An 18,052-nucleotide genomic window follows, 5' to 3' on the forward strand; every position below is an offset into this window, starting at 1 on the left:
CAAGCTCGACCATCTTGGCTAATAGCCATTGAGGGACCTATCCTCCATGAACTTATCTAAGTCTTTTTTTAACCCAGTTATACTTTTGGCCTCCACAACATCCCCTGACAGTGAGTTCTACAGTCTGACTGTGAGCTGTAGGAAGTAGTACTTCCTTTTGTTTGTTTTAAACCTGCTGCTGATTAATTTCATTGGGGGACCCCTAATTATTGTGTGATGTGGTGGGGTAAATAATACTTCCTTATTTACATGTTCTTTGTTGTAAAAGATGTGATAACTTTTCCAGAGGAAACATTATGAAATTTTCCCAGGTTTCTTCACATCTTTGGGTTTCTGTAGCTAAACAGACCCCACAACCACCAGCCTTCACAGACAGAGTCAAGCGGACACACACAATATCTCAGGCCTAAACAACTTCTGAATGTTTAAAATCAAGCCCATTGATTTATTCCCCTTATTTAGGGCAAGCTATCTCAGTCCTGCCCGGATGTAACCAATGGAGCTGCCTAGATATTTCTGCTACTCCTGGTTGGGATGAAAAGCAAATATGACCTTTTCCAGAAGGTTCTTTTCTGTTTTCTGCCATTATCTTGTCATTTTTGTCAATTTTTCCCAACCTGCTCACTGAAAACTGGGGCAGGAAAGGAGGAACAGCACAAAAAACAACAACAAACAAAAAACCCCCCAAACCCTCAGAAATTTTAATTCTTCCTTTTTCACCTTAGCATTTTTGTTTTTGGCATTTCCTGACCAGCTCTATTGCTGACTTCCCAGCAGGCCCTGGTGAGCCAGAGAGGCAGGCTGGGCAGCAGCAGCTATGGAGGGGTGATCTTTGAGCAAGGAATGAGGCTGCTGAGGTGTGTGAATAGAGATGTGGTGGATCAGGAAGAATGAACAGGATTTGTAAAGGTGTGAGTGGGACTCTTGCAGAGATACTGTCCCTTTAATCAGAAAGGGTCCGCCCAGAGGGGCCATAAACTGATCTGAGGCAACCACCTCCAGGGCCGCCCAGAGGATTCAGGGGGCCTGGGGTAAAGCAATTTCGGGGGCCCCTTCCATAAAAAAAAAGTTGCAATACTATAGAATACTATATTCTCATGGGGGCCCCTGCAGGGCCCTGGGCCTGGGGCAAATTGCCCCACTTGCCCCGCCCCGGGCAGCCCTGACCACCTCCAGGGTAGTACAAGCCACTGGAAGCATCCAGGTCAGAATTAGAGCTGAGCTCAAACCAAAACATGGATCTAAACAACCTCCAGACTTCAGGGAAAAGTTTGGATTGGATCTGAATTTGGTGGCTCTCGTCCCTTTGTCTCTAACAGCATGAACCTGAATCTCAGATTGGAGCATACAACAATCCTCCAAACTTTCAGAGCCACTTTCAGAGCCAACACATGCAGCTAAGACTCATCTGTAGTGAGGAGCAAACTGGCAAGAAAGGGACAGGCCTAGAAGGCTCAGAGCTATTACAATCTCTACTATCTAAACAAATGTAAGCAGAGCTATGTCTGCAGCTCGGAAAAAACTCAGACCATAACAAGCATCGGTATCCTGATTTTCAGGATCTCCAGCTAAGGGATAGAGTTCTGCTACAAAATGTGGGTATTACTGGCAAACACAAGATAGCCCACAGATGGAAAGCAATGCCTACATGGTGGTGAAAAATCTGGGGGCTCTGCCGGTCTACAAGATTAAACAAGAAGTGGGGCCAGGGCAAATAAAGACAGTACATAGAAACCTTTTACTCCCTGTGGGGGAGTTGGTAGGCACCCCTTACGAAGTGGACCACAACATGGCACCTGGGCAAAACAAACGTGCTACACCAAAGCCACCATCCAACATGGACAGTAGGCCCCCTGTGGCTAACCTACCCCTACTCAGCACATCTGAGAGTGAGTCTGAGGAGGAAGACACTACCATGGTGTATCCTTGAAGGGAGACGAGATTTCTCTCTCGATCAGCTGAACCATGCCACCAGTGAGACCGTCCTGCGATGACACATCTAGGTTATTGGACAGTGGAGACATACAGGTGGAAGGTGTCCCAGATGCCTTGGACCTTCCATTAGAATCAGAGATGCAGGGGCCTATGCCCATAGCCAAGGGATCCTCAGGGGAACCCTCACCATCTCTTGCCCAAGAAGATGTTCTCCCCTGCCCCTGCAATGCCCACTTTCAATAGGCAGGACAGGGTTATAAGGCCAGTAAGCCGGTTAACTTATGATGCACCTGGAGTGGCTAGTGAAGAATCAATACACTTAATTCACAGGCTTGTGGAAGCCATAGTGGGTTTCCTGAGGCCCTTTGGGGAGAACTAATGAATTGGTATAATATGGAGTGTGATTTGTCGGGTGGACAAATTCTTGGCTGGAAGGAGGATGTAAGCAGAGTCTGAATGAGCTCTCCCCTGACATCTAGTGGTGAGCTGTGGAAAAAGACTTCAGAAACTGATCTCATTTGCATGGACACACCCACTCTGCCAAGGTGCTCAGCATGATGGGATTGCTTGCCCAAATGATCACTTGTGGCTGGTGTTGGATCCCCAGTCTCCTTGTTATTGGGGCAGGAGTAATAAAGTGTTGTTATCCTTGTTGTGTGAACCGAAGGCAGCAGAACTGTACTGCCTGGATGGAGGGACTCACCCTCAACTCTATGGCACTTGCTAGGCAGGGGAGATGGGTTCCAAAGCACATTAAGTGAGTAAGATATAGACATGTATACCATGTGGCATGGGCATTGCTCAAGGATCTTAAATGCTGGCTCTTTCCCTCTTCATGGTATAATAAATGAGCTGATTTAGACTCAATTGAGAATCTTGCAAAGCTGAAATCATGGATACCTAGGTCTAAGTATTACACCTACTTCAGGACAGTGTTACTATTGCAAGAGACTACCCAGTATGCACCAGCAGAGAGGTGCCCCCCCGCCAACATCTTGGTGAGGGGGAAGCTGGTGGAGGGGTGCAGCAAGTGGCCAGGAGGGCTTCTGGCAGAGAGGCATGGCCAGTAGGGCAACTGGTGGAGAGGGCCAGAGCACAGACCCACAGAGGGCAACAAGCAAGTGCCTGAGCAGTGGAGCATGTAAGGTGCCTCCTTACCCTCCCCTGCCCCCACAGGGTGGGAGGTGAACTCTGAGGATGAACCTCTGATCTCTGGGGCTGCACTGGCCAAGGACAGCAACTGTGAGTGGGGTGCAGAGAAGGGACGGGCACGTTAAAGGGACATTTGGGTTGCTGGACTTAAGAACCTGAGGGGAAAAGGACACTGCCCAACTTACTTGGGGGTGGGTCTTTTGCTCATAGTTTATGTTTATGAACCCGCATTTGCGGTGTTTTCCAAAATGAATGCTGAGTTACTTCCCTTCTTCTATTAAAAGTTTTGCTACACGCAGACTCTGTGCTTGTGAGAGGGGAAGTATTGCCTCTTAGATGCACCCAGGGGGTGATGTGTAATTGTTCCAGGTCACTGGGCGGAGCTCAAGCCAGTTTTGTGTTATATTGTTGAAAAGGAACCCCTAGATACTGAACCCTTGTTGCTACTGGCTCCACCTGGCAGAAGGGTTACGCAAATTCATTCAATATGAGTTCTGATTTCATGCATTATGTGTATTTTAGCAGCACACAGAGTCCACCTTGTGTTAAGCAGAACATACCTCTAGTGAGAGACAGTCTCTGCCCTGCCCTATATAACTGACAAAGATGGGAGAATTATTACTATCCTAATTTTCCATACAGGGAACTAAGGAGGAGAGATTAAATGATTTGGCCAAGATCACATAAGGAAATCAGAAGCTGAACTCACATCTCTTGAGTCGCAGTATAGGGCCTCAACCACTACACTATTCTTCCACTCATTAATTTTGCCCAAAACCAGCAGTTTAGACTTTATATTAATACACGCTTGTTGCAACTCTGCAGGCAAAGACTGGACAATGAGATGTTTTAAGACTTGTAAAGAGAAAGCTCTTCTCCGTATCAGTTTACAAACAAGAGTGTTAATTAATATTATTCATTATTCACTAGCCTCCTGGTTAAAAAAAGCTTCCATCACCCAATCAAGTAGCAGGGAGAATATACCACATGACTTATGTGACCACCAGTAGCACCTGAGATAGCAAAAAGGAAAAGCATGCACCACATAAGCAGAAATTTGTTTGCACAAACTGCTGGTTGAACAGCTATGGATAACAAATGCATTTATAAATGCAGTGTCTGTTTGTGGGTAATTTGCAAACAGGAAAAAAAAAAGAGCTAAATGTGTCAGATAAATTATTCACTAGGAAGCATTTGATGAGCTCTGCTGGGAGGAAGTAACTACAGCTTACCAGTCTTGGAACAACTGTTTGCTAGAGCCTTTTAGGCAATGGTACCACTTCACCAGATGAAGATCATGGCTGTACCAGCCAGAGCCTGCTGCTTTCTATTCAGTTGTACATGCTGAAAGCTACAGTGGACTTTGTGCTTCTTTGATGGTGAGAATGTCTTTGGAGCAACCCACGAGGAGCAGAGCACTTGCAGATGAACAGGAAGCAGATCACACCAACTGCATTAGAGCCCAGGAACAGAGTTCTAGCCATTAATGCCACAAGTGTCAACACTGGTCTGCCTAGTACAGGTTGGGGCAACAGCCAGGTCCTGTGCAAATGACCCCCAGACTGATCCTCTACTGCCCTGAATCATAGAATCATAGACTATCAGGGTTGGAAGGGACCTCAGGAGGTCATCTAGTCCAACCCCCTGCTCAAAGCAGGACCAACACCAACTAAATCATCCCAGCCAGGGCTTTGTCAAGCCTGACCTTAAAAACCTCTAAGGAAGGAGATTCCACCACCTCCCTAGGTAACCCATTCCAGTGCTTCACCACCCTCCTAGTGAAAAAGTTTTTCCTAATATCCAACCTAACCCCACCCCCACTGCAACTTGAGACCATTACTCCTTGTTTTGTCATCTGGTACCACTGAGAACAGTCTAGATCCATCCTCTTTGTAACCTCCTTTCAGGTAGTTGAAAGCAGCTATCAAATCCCCCTTCATTCTTCGCTTCTGCAGACTAAACAATTCCAGTTCCCTCAGTCTCTCCTCATAAGTCATGTGCTCCACGCGAGCTGATTTTCAGTGGCACTCACACTGCCTAGGTCCTGGCCACCAGTCTGGGGGGCTCTGCATTTTAATTTAATTTTAAATGAAGCTTCTTAAACATTTTTAAAGCCTTATTTACTTTACAAACAACAGCAGTTTAGTTATATATTATAGATTTATAGAAAGAGACCTTCTAAAAATGTTAACATGTATTACCAGCACGCAAAACCTTAAATTAGAGTGAATAAATGAAGATTTGGCACACCACTTCTGAAAGGTTGCCGATCCCTGCGCTAACTCCTTTAGCACCCTCGGATGCAGCACATCCAGCCCCATGGATTTGTGCTCATCCAGCTTTTCTAAATAGTCCTGAACCACTTATTTCTCCACAGAAGGCTGGTCACCTCCTCCCCATGCTGTGCTGCCCAGTGCAGCAGCCTGGGAGCTGACCTTGTTCATGAAGAAAAGGCAAAAAAAAGCATTGAGTACATTAGCTTTTTCCACATCCTCTGTCACTAGGTTACCTCCCTCATTCAGTAAGGGGCCCACACTTTCCTTAACCTTCTTCTTGTTGCTAACATACCTGTAGAAACCCTTCTTGTTACTCTTAACATCTCTTGCTAGCTGCAACTCCAAGTGTGATTTGGCCTTCCTGATTTCACTCCTGCATGCCCGAGCAATATTTTTATACTCTTCCCTGGTCATTTGTCCAATCTTCCACTTCTTGTAAGCTTCTTTTTTGTGTTTAAGATCGGCAAGGATTTCACTGTTAAGCCAAGCTGGTTGCCTGCCATATTTACTATTCTTTCTACACATCGGGATGGTTTGTTCCTGCAACCTCAATAAGGATTCTTTAAAATACAGCCAGCTCTCCTGGACTCCTTTCCTGCTCATGTTATTCTCCCAAGGGATCCTGCCCATCAGTTCCCTGACGGAGTCAAAGTCTGTTTTTCTGAAGTCCAGGGTCCGTATTCTGCTGCTCTCCTTTCTTCCTTGTGTCAGGATCCTGAACTTGACCATCTCATGGTCACTGCCTCCCAGGTTCCCATCCACTTTTGCTTCCCCTACTAATTCTTCCCTGTTTGTGAGCAGCAGGTCAAGAAGAGCTCTGCCCCTAGTTGGTTCCTCCAGCACTTGCACCAGGAAATTGTCCGCTACACTTTCCAAAAACTTCCTGGATTGTCTGTGCACCGCTGTATTGCTCTCCCAGCAGATATCGGGGTGATTGAAGTCCCCCATGAGAACCAAGGCCTGTGATCTAGTGACTTCTGTTAGTTGCAGGAAGAAAGCCTCATCCACCTCATCCCCCTGGTCTGGTGGTCTATAGCAGACTCCCACCACGACATCACCCTTGTTGCTCACACTTCTAAACTTAGGGCTTGGCTACACTTGCAAGTTGCAGCACTGGTAGTTTGCAGCGCTGGTCGTCCAACTGTGCAGGGCCAGCGCTGGAGTGTGGCCACACTGACAGCTACCAGCGCTGCAGTGTGGCCACACTTGCAGCATTTGCAGCGCTGTATTGAGAGGTGCATTGTGGGCAGCTATCCCACAGAGCACCTTGTCCCATTTTTGCGCTGTGGGTTGTGGGAAGGGGACGGAAGGGTGCGGGTCATTCCGCTTCCTGTCCCAACGCCCCGTGGTGCATCGCTTCGCATCCCAGCATTCACAGTTTTTCCAGCCACGTTTGGCGTCATTGTGAGTCGCTTGCTGTTTTTTACTCTCTGTCTGTGAATCGCGATTTCTGTGGGAAATGGAGCCCGAGCTGCTGAGGACTGTGATGATGAGTGTCGTCAGCACAACACGTTTGGCAGTTGAGCTATTCCTTCAGCTCCAAAGTGACAGTGAGGAGTCCGACGATGATATCGATGATATCGAGTCGCCTGCTGCGTGTGACACTACAGTGCTTGTGGCATTCACGGAAATGCTCAGCACCGTTGAACGCCGCTTTTGGGCTCAGGAAACAAGCACTGAGTGGTGGGATCACATCGTCATGGAAGTCTGGGATGACGAGCAGTGGCTGCAGAACTTTCGTATGAGAAAAGCCACTTTCATGGGACTGTGTGCTGAGCTCGCCCCCACCCTGCGGCGCAAGGACACAAGATTGAGAGCTGCCCTGACGGTGGAAAAGCGGGTGGCTATTGCAATCTGGAAGCTGGCAACTCCAGACAGCTACCGGTCGGTCGGGAACCAGTTTGGAGTGGGAAAGTCGACCGTTGGAATCGTGTTGATGCAAGTTTGCAGGGCAATTAATCGCATCCTGCTAAGAAGGACCGTGACTCTGGGGAACGTGCAGGACATTGTGGATGGCTTTGCACAAATGGGTTTCCCTAACTGTGGAGGGGCGATAGATGGGACACATATTCCTATTCTGGCATCCCCCCACCTAGCATCAGAGTACGTTAATCGGAAGGGGTATTTCTCTGTGGTTCTCCAGGTGCTTGTGGATCACCGTGGGCATTTCATTGACATTTACACAGGCTGGCCTGGAAAGGTGCATGATGCACGCATCTTTCGGAACAGTGGCCTGTTCAGGAAGATGCAGGCAGGGACTTATTTCCCAGACAGGAAGATCACAGTAGGGGACGTCGAAATGCCCACTGTGATCCTTGGAGACCCCGCTTACCCGTTACTGCCTTGGCTCATGAAACCCTATACAGGGAAGCTTGACAGGAGCAAGGACTGGTTCAACTACAGGCTGAGCTGGTGCCGAATGACTGTGGAGTGTGCTTTTGGGCGTTTAAAAGCCTGCTGGAGGTCCCTGTATGGGAAGCTAGACTTGGGGGAAAGCAGCATCCCCGCGGTTATATCCGCGTGCTGTACCCTCCATAATATTTGTGAAGGGAAGGGTGAAACATTCAGTCAGGCATGGACCACCGAGGTTCAAGTCCTTGATGCTGAATTTGCACAGCCAGAGAGCAGGGCTACTAGAGAGGCCCAGCACAGGGCTACAAGGATTAGGGATGCCTTGAGGGAAGAATTTGAGGCTGAAAGCCAACAGTAATGTTTGCTGCTTTGCATGGGAGTGAAGTGCAGTGGTTACACTGTTAGGATTCTATTATCCCTAACATGATTTCCAGTGACTGTTTCTTTACTGGGATAAGGTATCTTTCACTATCTGCAATAATAAAGACTGTTTTCAAAGCCAAGATTTATTTTATTGAAAAGAAAAATACTTCATTGACAGACACACATTTCAGGAACCTAGGGCAGGGGGGTGGGTTGGTGAACTGTACAGTCACAAGTTTGCATATGTCCTGTCTGCAGTGCTGTGCAATGGCTGCTGCACTTCAGGGTGCATATACTGCATGGTGATGGGGGTTGAGTGCAGAGGGTAAGGGTCGTAGTTCTCAGGGCTGGTTGGTGAACGTACAGGTGTTGGAGGCAGCTGGTGGTGGTAAGAACCTGGATGCTGGGGAAGGGGGTTTGGAGCTGACATTGGGGCAGAAGAGAATAAATTTGGGACGGGGGGGGCTGTGGGGCAGCACGGGACTGCTCTGCCTGCATGGCTACGAGTGCCTGGAGAGAGTCCGCTTGGCGCGCCAGGATGCCTAGCAGCTGAGCTGTGCTTTTCCTCTTTGCCACAGCATTTCTCCGCCAATGTCTCTGGCGGATCCTGCTTTCACTTTCTCTCCACTCCTGCAGGTGTTTACTCTCTCTAGCAGAGTGATCAATAACTGTTTTCAGCATGTCTTCCTTGGTTTTTCGTGGCTTTTTCCTCAGATTCTGTAGTCTCTGTGCTGTGGTGGAGATTGGCAGTCCAGCAGTCAAGGTCACTTTTGGAAGGCAAAAATAGCAACAGTTAACAGGGTAGCATTGTTCATTATCTCATCCAAACAGTAATTCCCACACACTGAAGGAGTTTACAGTCTTCACTTTAGCATATTTTTCACATAACAAATAAGAGCACACACATAACACAACAGCAGCCACGAAATGGTGAGTAAGGGTTACTGATTGCTTCAGGGCTGTGCAGGGGTTTCTGTGCATTGGGGACAGCAAACAGCTGCATGGGGGATCTGCACTAAACAGTCTCCCAACATTTTCCACAGGAGTTACTCCTGGAAGATATCTCCCTGCTGCGGATCAGCAGGGAAGAGTGGGAAGGTCTTCTACAGCAATGCAGATTCCGCCCTGGCCCCTATGCAGCTTGCCTGTGTGCAGCAATGGTCCCCCCACCCCTCGCGGCACAGTGGCGCGGACGCGTTAGCCTGACTGGGACAAGGACCACAGTGGCTCTCCTTATAAACCTGCGCAGGCACATTTTCAGCCAGAGCGTGGGCACTTTTGAGGAGATTACTGCAGCCGATTACCGCGACGTGATAGACCACATCAATGGGCTATTCCACATCTAGTCATGCATGCATGCAGCCTTAACCCCCCCTCCTCTCCCGAAACATTTCCACCCTGAAAATAAAAGCCGCTTACCAGTAACTCGCTCCTCTGCTTGTCCTTCAGCAACTGCTGGGTGCTGCGATTGGCTTCCTTCCTCCTGGCTTGAGAATAGCTCCTGGCTGCATGCCTCCTGGGACTCTGGGATGTCTTCCCCCATCCCAGTAGCTTCACTCGCGGTTTTCTCCCCCCCCGCCGCCTCCTCCTCCTCCTGTTCCCCACCCTGCTCAGAAGTGTCCATCGTGGTCCTAGGATTGGCAGTGGGGTCACCCCCAAGTATCGCGTCCATCTCCCTGTAAAAACGGCAGGTCGTGGGGGCAGCGCCGGACCGGCGGTTTCCCTCGCGGGCTTTGTAATAGGCACTCCGCAGCTCCTTTACTTTAACCCTGCATTGCAGCGCGTCCCGATCATGGCCCCTATACAGCATGGACCTTGATACCTGCTCAAAGATATCATAATTCCTACGGCTGGAGCGCAGCTGGGACTGCACAGCTTCCTCCCCGCAAACACTAATGAGGTCTAGCAACTCGCCATTGCTCCATGCTGGGGCTCGTTTGCCGCGTGGAGGCATGGTCACCTGTAAAGATTAACTGATTGCACTCCACACCTGGCTGCAGCAAACAGGAAGGGGATTTTTAAAATTCCCGGGACATTTAAAGGGCGGGTCACCTGAGGCCAGAGCAGTAGAGTGCAAACTGATGAGCAGAGTGGCTGAACAGGAATTCTGGGATATCTCCTTATTCCCTGGAGGCCAATTAAAGCGCTGGTGTGTGTCCACACCTGATGAGCAGCGCTGGATCACCAGCGCTGCATTCCTTATACCCCAACCCGAACGGGTGCACAGCCAGCGCTGCAGCCAGGGAGTTGCAGCGCTGGATGTGCCTTGCAAGTGTGGACGGAGAATAATTGCAGCGCTGGAAAGCAAGAGTCCTTCCCTCTTGTGCTCTCCTGCTTGTGCTTCCTCCCAGAATCCCACTTCCCCACTTACCTCAGGGCTTTGGTCTCCTTCCCCCAGTGAACCTAGTTTAAAGCCCTCCTCACTAGGTTAGCTAGCCTGCTTGCGAAGATGCTCTTCCCTCTCTTTGTTAAGTGGAGCCCATCTCTGCCTAGCACTCCTTCTTGGAACAGCATCCCATGGTCAACAGTGGGATGTTCTTCTGGGACATGGTCAACATGTTCTTCTGGTGAACTCCATCCCACTGTTCTCAGTGGTACCAGATGACAGAACAAGGAGTAACAGTCTCAAGTTGCACTGCAGGAGGTTTAGGTTGGATATTAGGAAAAAAATTTTCACTAGGAGGGTGGTGAAGCCCTGGAATGGGTTACCTAGGGAGGTGGTGGAATCTCCTTCCTTAGAGGTTTTTAAGGTCAGGCTTGATGAAGCCCTGGCTGGGATGATTTAGTTGGGGATTCCTGAGGTCCCTTCCAACCCTGATATTCTATGATTCTATGAATCCAAAGCCTTCTCTCCAACACCACCTGTGTAGCCATTTATTGACTTCCACGATTTGACGGTCTCTACCTGTGCCTTTTCCTTCCACAGGGAGGATGGACAAGAACACCACTTGTGCCTCAAACTCCTTTATCCTTCTTCTCAGAGCCACATAGTCTACATTGATCCGCTCAAGATCATTCTTGGCAGTATCATTGGTGCCCACGTGGAGAAGCAGGAAGGGGTAGCGATCCGAGGGCTTGATGAGTCTCAGCAGTCTCTCTGTCACATCGTGAATCCTAGCTCCTGGCAAGCAGCACACTTCTCAGTTTTCCCAGTTGGGACAGCAGATAGATGGCTCAGTCCCCCTGAGGAGGGAGTCCCCGATCACCCGCCTCCTTCTGTACCTCAGTTTTCCCAGCTGTAAAAAGGGAATAATGATACAGATCCACCTTTGTAAAGTTCTTTGAGATCCATGAATGAAAGGCACCACATATGTCCTATGTATTATTACCATGACATGTACTGTGTTACAAAAGCACAAAGTCAGGCAATTTAAACATAAGCATTTAAACAATATTAACATTTTCACTGAGGCAAATAAGGAACAAATCCATTGAAGTCTATGGAGTTACACCACGCCAAATCACTTTGAGTTCAGAATCAGAACTAGAAGTTCCGCTAAACCATTTGGACTAGTGGGGGAATCCACTCTACATTCTCAATAGATTTTACTGAGAAATGTAAATTAAAAATGCCCCACCTGACATGTCTGGGAGATTCCTACCTCGGACCTATTCTCTTCAGATACTGAAGTGTCAGTGAATGCAGCATTAGCTGATGAGCATCGGTCCGGCTGAAGGAGATCGTCCAATAAAGTAACAGTGGATCTACTTTTGGGAAGTATTAACCAAAAGCCCTCGGAGAGGCAGGGCTGCCCAGGGTGGTGGTGGTGGTGGGGGGGACGACAAGTGGGGCAATTTGCCCTGGGCCCTGCAGGGGTCCCCACGAGAATATAGTATTCTATAGTATTGCAACTTTTTTTTTTATGGAAGGTGCCCCCGCCCCCTGAATCCTCTGGGTGGCCCTGCGGAGAGGTGGACTGAATTACACTTGCAATGGGAATGGATAAAATGATAACACTTGACACACATTAGTTACATCTGCTGCAGCAATTATATTGTTTTCAGAACTAAACACAGGGAATCCCACCAATATTGGCCTGATGGGAGAGAGGAAAGATGGTACAGTGGTTAGGGTGCTACTTTGGGAGACCTGCGTTCAATTCCTTGCCCTGTATCACCTTGGGCAAGTTACTTAGCCTCTCTGTGCCTCAGTTCCCCAGTTGTGCAATGGGGATAACAGAATTGCCCTGCCTCACAGGAGTGAAGTGAGGAGAAACACATTGAACGTTAGGAGGTACTCAGGTTCTGCAGTGCTAAGGATCACGTTAGAAGTCCAGTATTGCAACCCAGTAAATGCTGGTTCTTACTAGCAACTCTGGCACCATTATCACACACCCATATAACATGAACTGTGTTGAGTGGCATTTTGGCGATCAGGGCATCATTGGAGGTCACAGCAATGCACTTAAGCCTGTGCTTAACTTTAAACACTGAAATCAATGGGAGTTAAGCACATGCTTAAGCGCTTTGCTGAATTGGGGCCCGAATGATTAACCAAACTCAAATAGCCTTAGTTTGGTGTTTAGGAGATGCAAGAGGCACCTTAAAGCTCAGATTACCATTACTCTGGGTGGAGTTGCACTGTAGGACAATTTCATCTGCCCAGGAGAGCTGGGTTCTGTTTATACTTCTGCCACTGACTTTCTGCATGACTATGGCCAAGTCAACTGATCTTTCAGATCTAGTCTATCTTCGGACATTCTAGCAGGAGAACTGCCCTGGTGTTAGCACTACTGGGAGCCGATAATAGGCAGGGATCTGGTGGTTTTGGTATTTTTACCACCAGGTCAATTAAACTGCAGCTGGCAGAAGCAACAGGGGGAATCTTCTGCTGAAATTCCCCACTGTAGGTGAGACCCCCATGCCAAGGGTTGGCTGAAAGAAGAGGAGGTCTGCCCAGCAGACATTCTTCAGGGACAGAGGAGAGACAGACAGGAGGCTTGGGGGAAGGAGGTGGAGATGGGAAAGCCAAAAGACAAGGACTCTCAGACCTAGATTCACAAAGGTATTTAGGATCCTAGCTTCCATGGATTTTGATGGTAGTTACCTTTATGGATCTGGGCCAGAGAATTTAAGGTGTGAAAGAATACCCAGATCCTCTAATCTGACCTCCTGTATCTCACAGGCCACCAGCACTGCCCAGCACCTGCACACCAAGCCCAACAACCAGAACTAGACCCAAGTGTTACAACAATCAAGAGATTAAGCTACTGTGTGCCACAGGCAGAGAACAATGCCCAAGCACTGGAATGGGTTACCTAGGGAGGTGGTGGAATCTCCTTCCTTACAGGTTTTTAAGATCAGGCTTGACGAAGCCCTGGCTGGGCTGATTTAGTTGGAGATTCCTGAGGTCCCTTCCAACTCTGATATTCTATGATTCTATGAATCCAAAGCCTTCTCTCTGACACCACCTGCATAGCCATTCATTGACTTCCATGATTCGACGGTCTCTACCTGAAGGCAGCAAGTGATTAAATAAGATATACTCAGACTCAGGAAGGATGGAGAACTATCACTGTGTGGAGACTGTAAGAACAGTGTTTATTGACTATCATGTGAAGGATTTCCAAACAGCTGTTCCCTTCAGTCACCTTTGTGGCCTTTATTAGCCACTCTTCAGGGACATTTGTGCCAGATGCTTTTTGTTTGCACTGAAATTTGGGGAATGGCAGCTCTGTGTAGGAACACTAGCATTGCTAGGCCAGCAAAAACAGCACCATGGGATGACCAGTCTATTGCCTCATATCATAAAAGCAAGTGGCCAAAATGAACAGCTCACAAGTGTCCCATGGGCCGGGATTCAACTAAGTATGAATAATGAACATGTTTGCAGGATCAGGATTGCCGTGCAAACAGTCTGGAAGAAGGGATACTGCTGATAATTTATTCACAAGGAATAATTCAATCTTTGCCAAACCTGCCAATACACCCAGGATTGGGCCCTGATTTTCATCAGCTCCAAATCCCAGAACTATCATTCTGAAGAACATGCCATTTTGGGTCTCATTTTTAAGAAGGTGGATATTTCTGGGCCCCTCCCTTGTATGCGCCTTGGGCCTGTGGTGTGGTTCACCATTTCCAACGTTTCAGAAGGCCCATGCTAGGGATTCCCAAAATGACATCCCTATCGCTTTTCAAAAGAGATAACCTCTCTTGGCTTATCACCCTTCCCTCTTTCCCCATCAACCCCACCAGCCAGCCTATCCTGGGAGCATCAATCACAAAGCCCTGGCGGGGATGATTTAGCTGGGGTTGGTCCTGCTTTGAGCAGGGGGTTGGACTGGATGACCTCCTGAGGTCCCTTCCAACCCTGATATTCTATGATTCTGTGATCACTTGGTTACAGCTGCCTGATGGAGGCGGGAGGGTGGCCGAGACCTTGAATGACAGAAAGGAAGTTACTTTTCTCTCCTTCTCCAAGAACTTGTTCCACATTTTCTGTTAATAAGAGAATGGGAGGGGCGGGGAAGAGAGAGGAGAAAAATGCTTTAAATTATTCATTGACAATATCATTATGTGTCATAACAGTGTGTCTGTGATGGGAGAAGAGAGTTAGCGTGGCAGGGCCTCAAGTAGCACAGCCTGGGCTGCACAATAGCATAGATCTGATTAAATATTGATGTGCACTAATTGGCTACAGGGTTTCAGGACAGCTTGGGCTTTGTTGGGATCATTTGTATTCCTGCTTTGGAAATGGAAAAAAACCCCACACAAACCCCGCATTTTCATGTTTCAGAGTCCTCCCTCCTACTCTTACTCCTCTCTCATATACCTTCTCTTCCTCCCACTTCCTAATTCCTGCAATCCCCTTGTGTGTACAAATTAACATGGTCTTAACCTCTCTGGATTTTCTACAGTGCTGACATGCTACCAACACCCCTGTGCAATTAGGCTAAGCTTGCAGAAGCACATTTCATGGTAGAAAGGAGGCCTTGCCCTTGCAAACTGTCCTCTCCTCACTTCACTGTCCATCCCAGGCTCTTAACCCTTTATCTGCCCTCTTCACCAAGAGCCAGTTGACAAGTCTTCTCAGGAACTTGTTGCTGGATCAGGTCAGGCTCTTCTGTTCTGGAATGTTCTTTGGGTTTTGTTCATGTGCTGAGCTAGGCCTAGGTGAGCTTAGCTCATATCTACAAAATAGTCTATTTTGAGCCTTAATCTTCTGTGTCTGAAGCTACAGGCTAATCTGTTCCATCGGGTCATCTGCAAAATTGTGGAGTTTCTGGTATCAGACATGGTCATCACATGTTCCTTTGGTTATTCTCACCATATCGAGCACACCCATCATTGATTGGGGATTGGCAGCCTCCACCATCCCAATCACGCCACTTAGCCACAAATTGGCAGGTAGCTTCAACTTCAGAATAGCCAGTCTACCCATTAACTCATCCAACTACCAAGCTCCCTTAGTCAAGATTAGCCCATCTGCCAAGTTGCAGATTCCACCGTGGCTATGTCTACAACCTACCTATTCACGTGCCAAACTTCTTGGGTTCCACCACCATCAAATACCCACTTTAGGATACAGGTTGGTGCCCACAGGTCACTCTCAGAAGAACAATGAACAAAATTGATACGTCCTGTAATAAAATCACCATGTCAACCATTCCACTTCTCTGCTCCATTTCTTCATCCAAACTTTTAGCTTCATTCTCATCAGAGGCGCCATTTGCAAGGTAGAATGTTCAAGGGAAAACACAAGCAACATAGCAGAGGCAGTATCTCAGCTAAGGAATTAACTAGGGCTGGCTAAAAATTTTCCATCTGAACTTTTTTTTTTTTTAAAATAGAAAATGGGATTTCTGATTAAATCAAAAAAAATTACAGTGATTTTCAGCCAAAAAAATTCAGTTTGGTGGTGTGGGAGTGTGACATTTTCCATCAGAAACAAAACTAAACTCATTTTCCATCCAGTTCCTGGAATAACCAACTGGCAGTGACTAATATGAGAACTGGGAGGAAGCATTTTACTCCCATTGAAAGCAGTTTGGGCCCTAGTGTGCTTTGTTAACTGGTTCAACTCACCTCTGTTTGGTTTATTGTAGAGGGGGGATTTGATAGCTGCTTTCAACTACCTGAAAGGGGGTTCCAAAAAGGATGGATCTAGACTGTTCTCAGTGGTAGAAGATGACAGAACAAGGAGTAATGGTCTCAAGTTGCAGAGGGGGAGGTTTAGGTTGGATATTAGGAAAAACTTTTTCACTAGGAGGGTTGTGAAGCACTGGAATGGGTTACCTAGGGAGGTGGTGGAATCTTCTTCCTTAGAGGTTTTTAAGGCCCAGCTTGACAAAGCCCTGGCTGGGATGATTTAGTTGGGGATTGGTCCTTGTAATGAGGCAACTCACCAGCAGGGAGCATCCTGCTGGTTGTCCAGGGAATTAGCTTTTCCAGCTCCAGAGCACCCTCTGCTGGCCAATGTCCCACTTGCTGCTGGCCCCCGTGTCCCTCCCGAACCCCGGTGCCTCTTTACATTGAGTGCTGCCCCCGACAGAACCCCCACAGATCTCTGTCTCCCCAGGGAACTTCCAACCCCCTATTCCCACCACGCCTCAGTGGCTACTGCCAGTCACCATCTAGCCCCCGTTCACCGGGGCAGACTGCAGTCTGTAAAGGTCACTCATCATTGGCAAGGGGGGGGGGGGTTGGGCCAGCTGCTTTGGCCTACCCTGGGCTGCACCTCTGCAACCCCAGTACCCTTCCTGGCCTTTCATCAAAGGCCTACAGCCTGGGGGTTTTCCAGGCTGGAGCTCCCCCAGCTCCTCTAGCCTTCCCCCAGCCCTGCTCCACTTTAGGTACTTTGCTCTGCTCCCAAGTACCCAGGCCCATCTCTCTCTACTGCCAGAGAGAGACTCTGACTGGGCTTCTGGCCCACAGCCTTTTATAGGGCCAGCTGTGGCTTGACTGGGGCATGGCCCCAGCTGAGGCTACTTCTCAAATCAGCCTAGGTTTTTCTCTTCCCAGAGCTGCCCTCTCCCTGGGCTGTTTTAACCCCTCCCGGCAGGAGCAGGGTGACCACCCCACTACAGTCCTGCTTTGAGCAGAGGGTTGGACTAAATGACCTCCTGAGGTCCCTTCCAACCCTGATATTCCATGATTCTAAGAGAGGACAGAATTCCTGGTGGAACCTGATGAGTCCAAGCAATGCAACAAAACCAAGAAAGATGATTTACCTGGCAAGTTAAAAAGATGACAATGGGCTAATGTGAACATTGTTATTATAGGACCAAATCTTGAGGTCTTAATGTGACGCTGCCTGGTAAGAGTGCCAATTTCAGGTCAGAATTGGTCAGACCAAAGATCAGTAATAAAAGTGAGATCTTGTACCATTACACAGAGAGCCACACAACAGCACCTTAGGCACTCCAGCCCCTGCTTATCATCCAGACAACCGGACTTAGTGATGAAAGATTATTAAAACAAAAGTTCACCACACATTAGGTTCTTCCAATGCCAAAAGATTGGACACTTTCCCCCAGGTCAACATGCATTTTCAGGGTCTCACCAAATATCACACTGCAGCCAATCTTTTAGTAACAAAAAACGTAAGGTTTATTAATCTAAGAAAGAAAGAATTATTAAGAGATGGAAATGAATAATATACATTACAATCAATTTCAGAGTTTGTAGATCAGGATAATAGCAGTGATGTTAAATCTCCTATCTTCTGATAGGATTACCCAAAAAGATTGGGGGTCATCAGTCCTGTGTTCAAAGCTTCCCTTTTTATAAAAGCACAGTCCAGAGATGGGGAGCAGGAATGAAGACAAATAATGATGTCACAGTCTGCAATTTATGCATCCAGTTTTTGTCCCCCCACTACAGAAGAGATGTGGACAAACTGGAGATAGTCCAGCAGAGGGCAATGAAAATGATTAGAGGGCTGGGGCACATGGCTTACGAGGAGAGGCTGAGCGAACTGGGCTTCTTCTTCTGCAGAAGAGAAGAGTGAGGGGAGATTTGATAGCAGCCTTCAA

Source organism: Mauremys mutica, chromosome 9, assembly GCF_020497125.1.
Source record: "Mauremys mutica isolate MM-2020 ecotype Southern chromosome 9, ASM2049712v1, whole genome shotgun sequence".
NCBI lineage: Eukaryota > Metazoa > Chordata > Testudines > Geoemydidae > Mauremys > Mauremys mutica.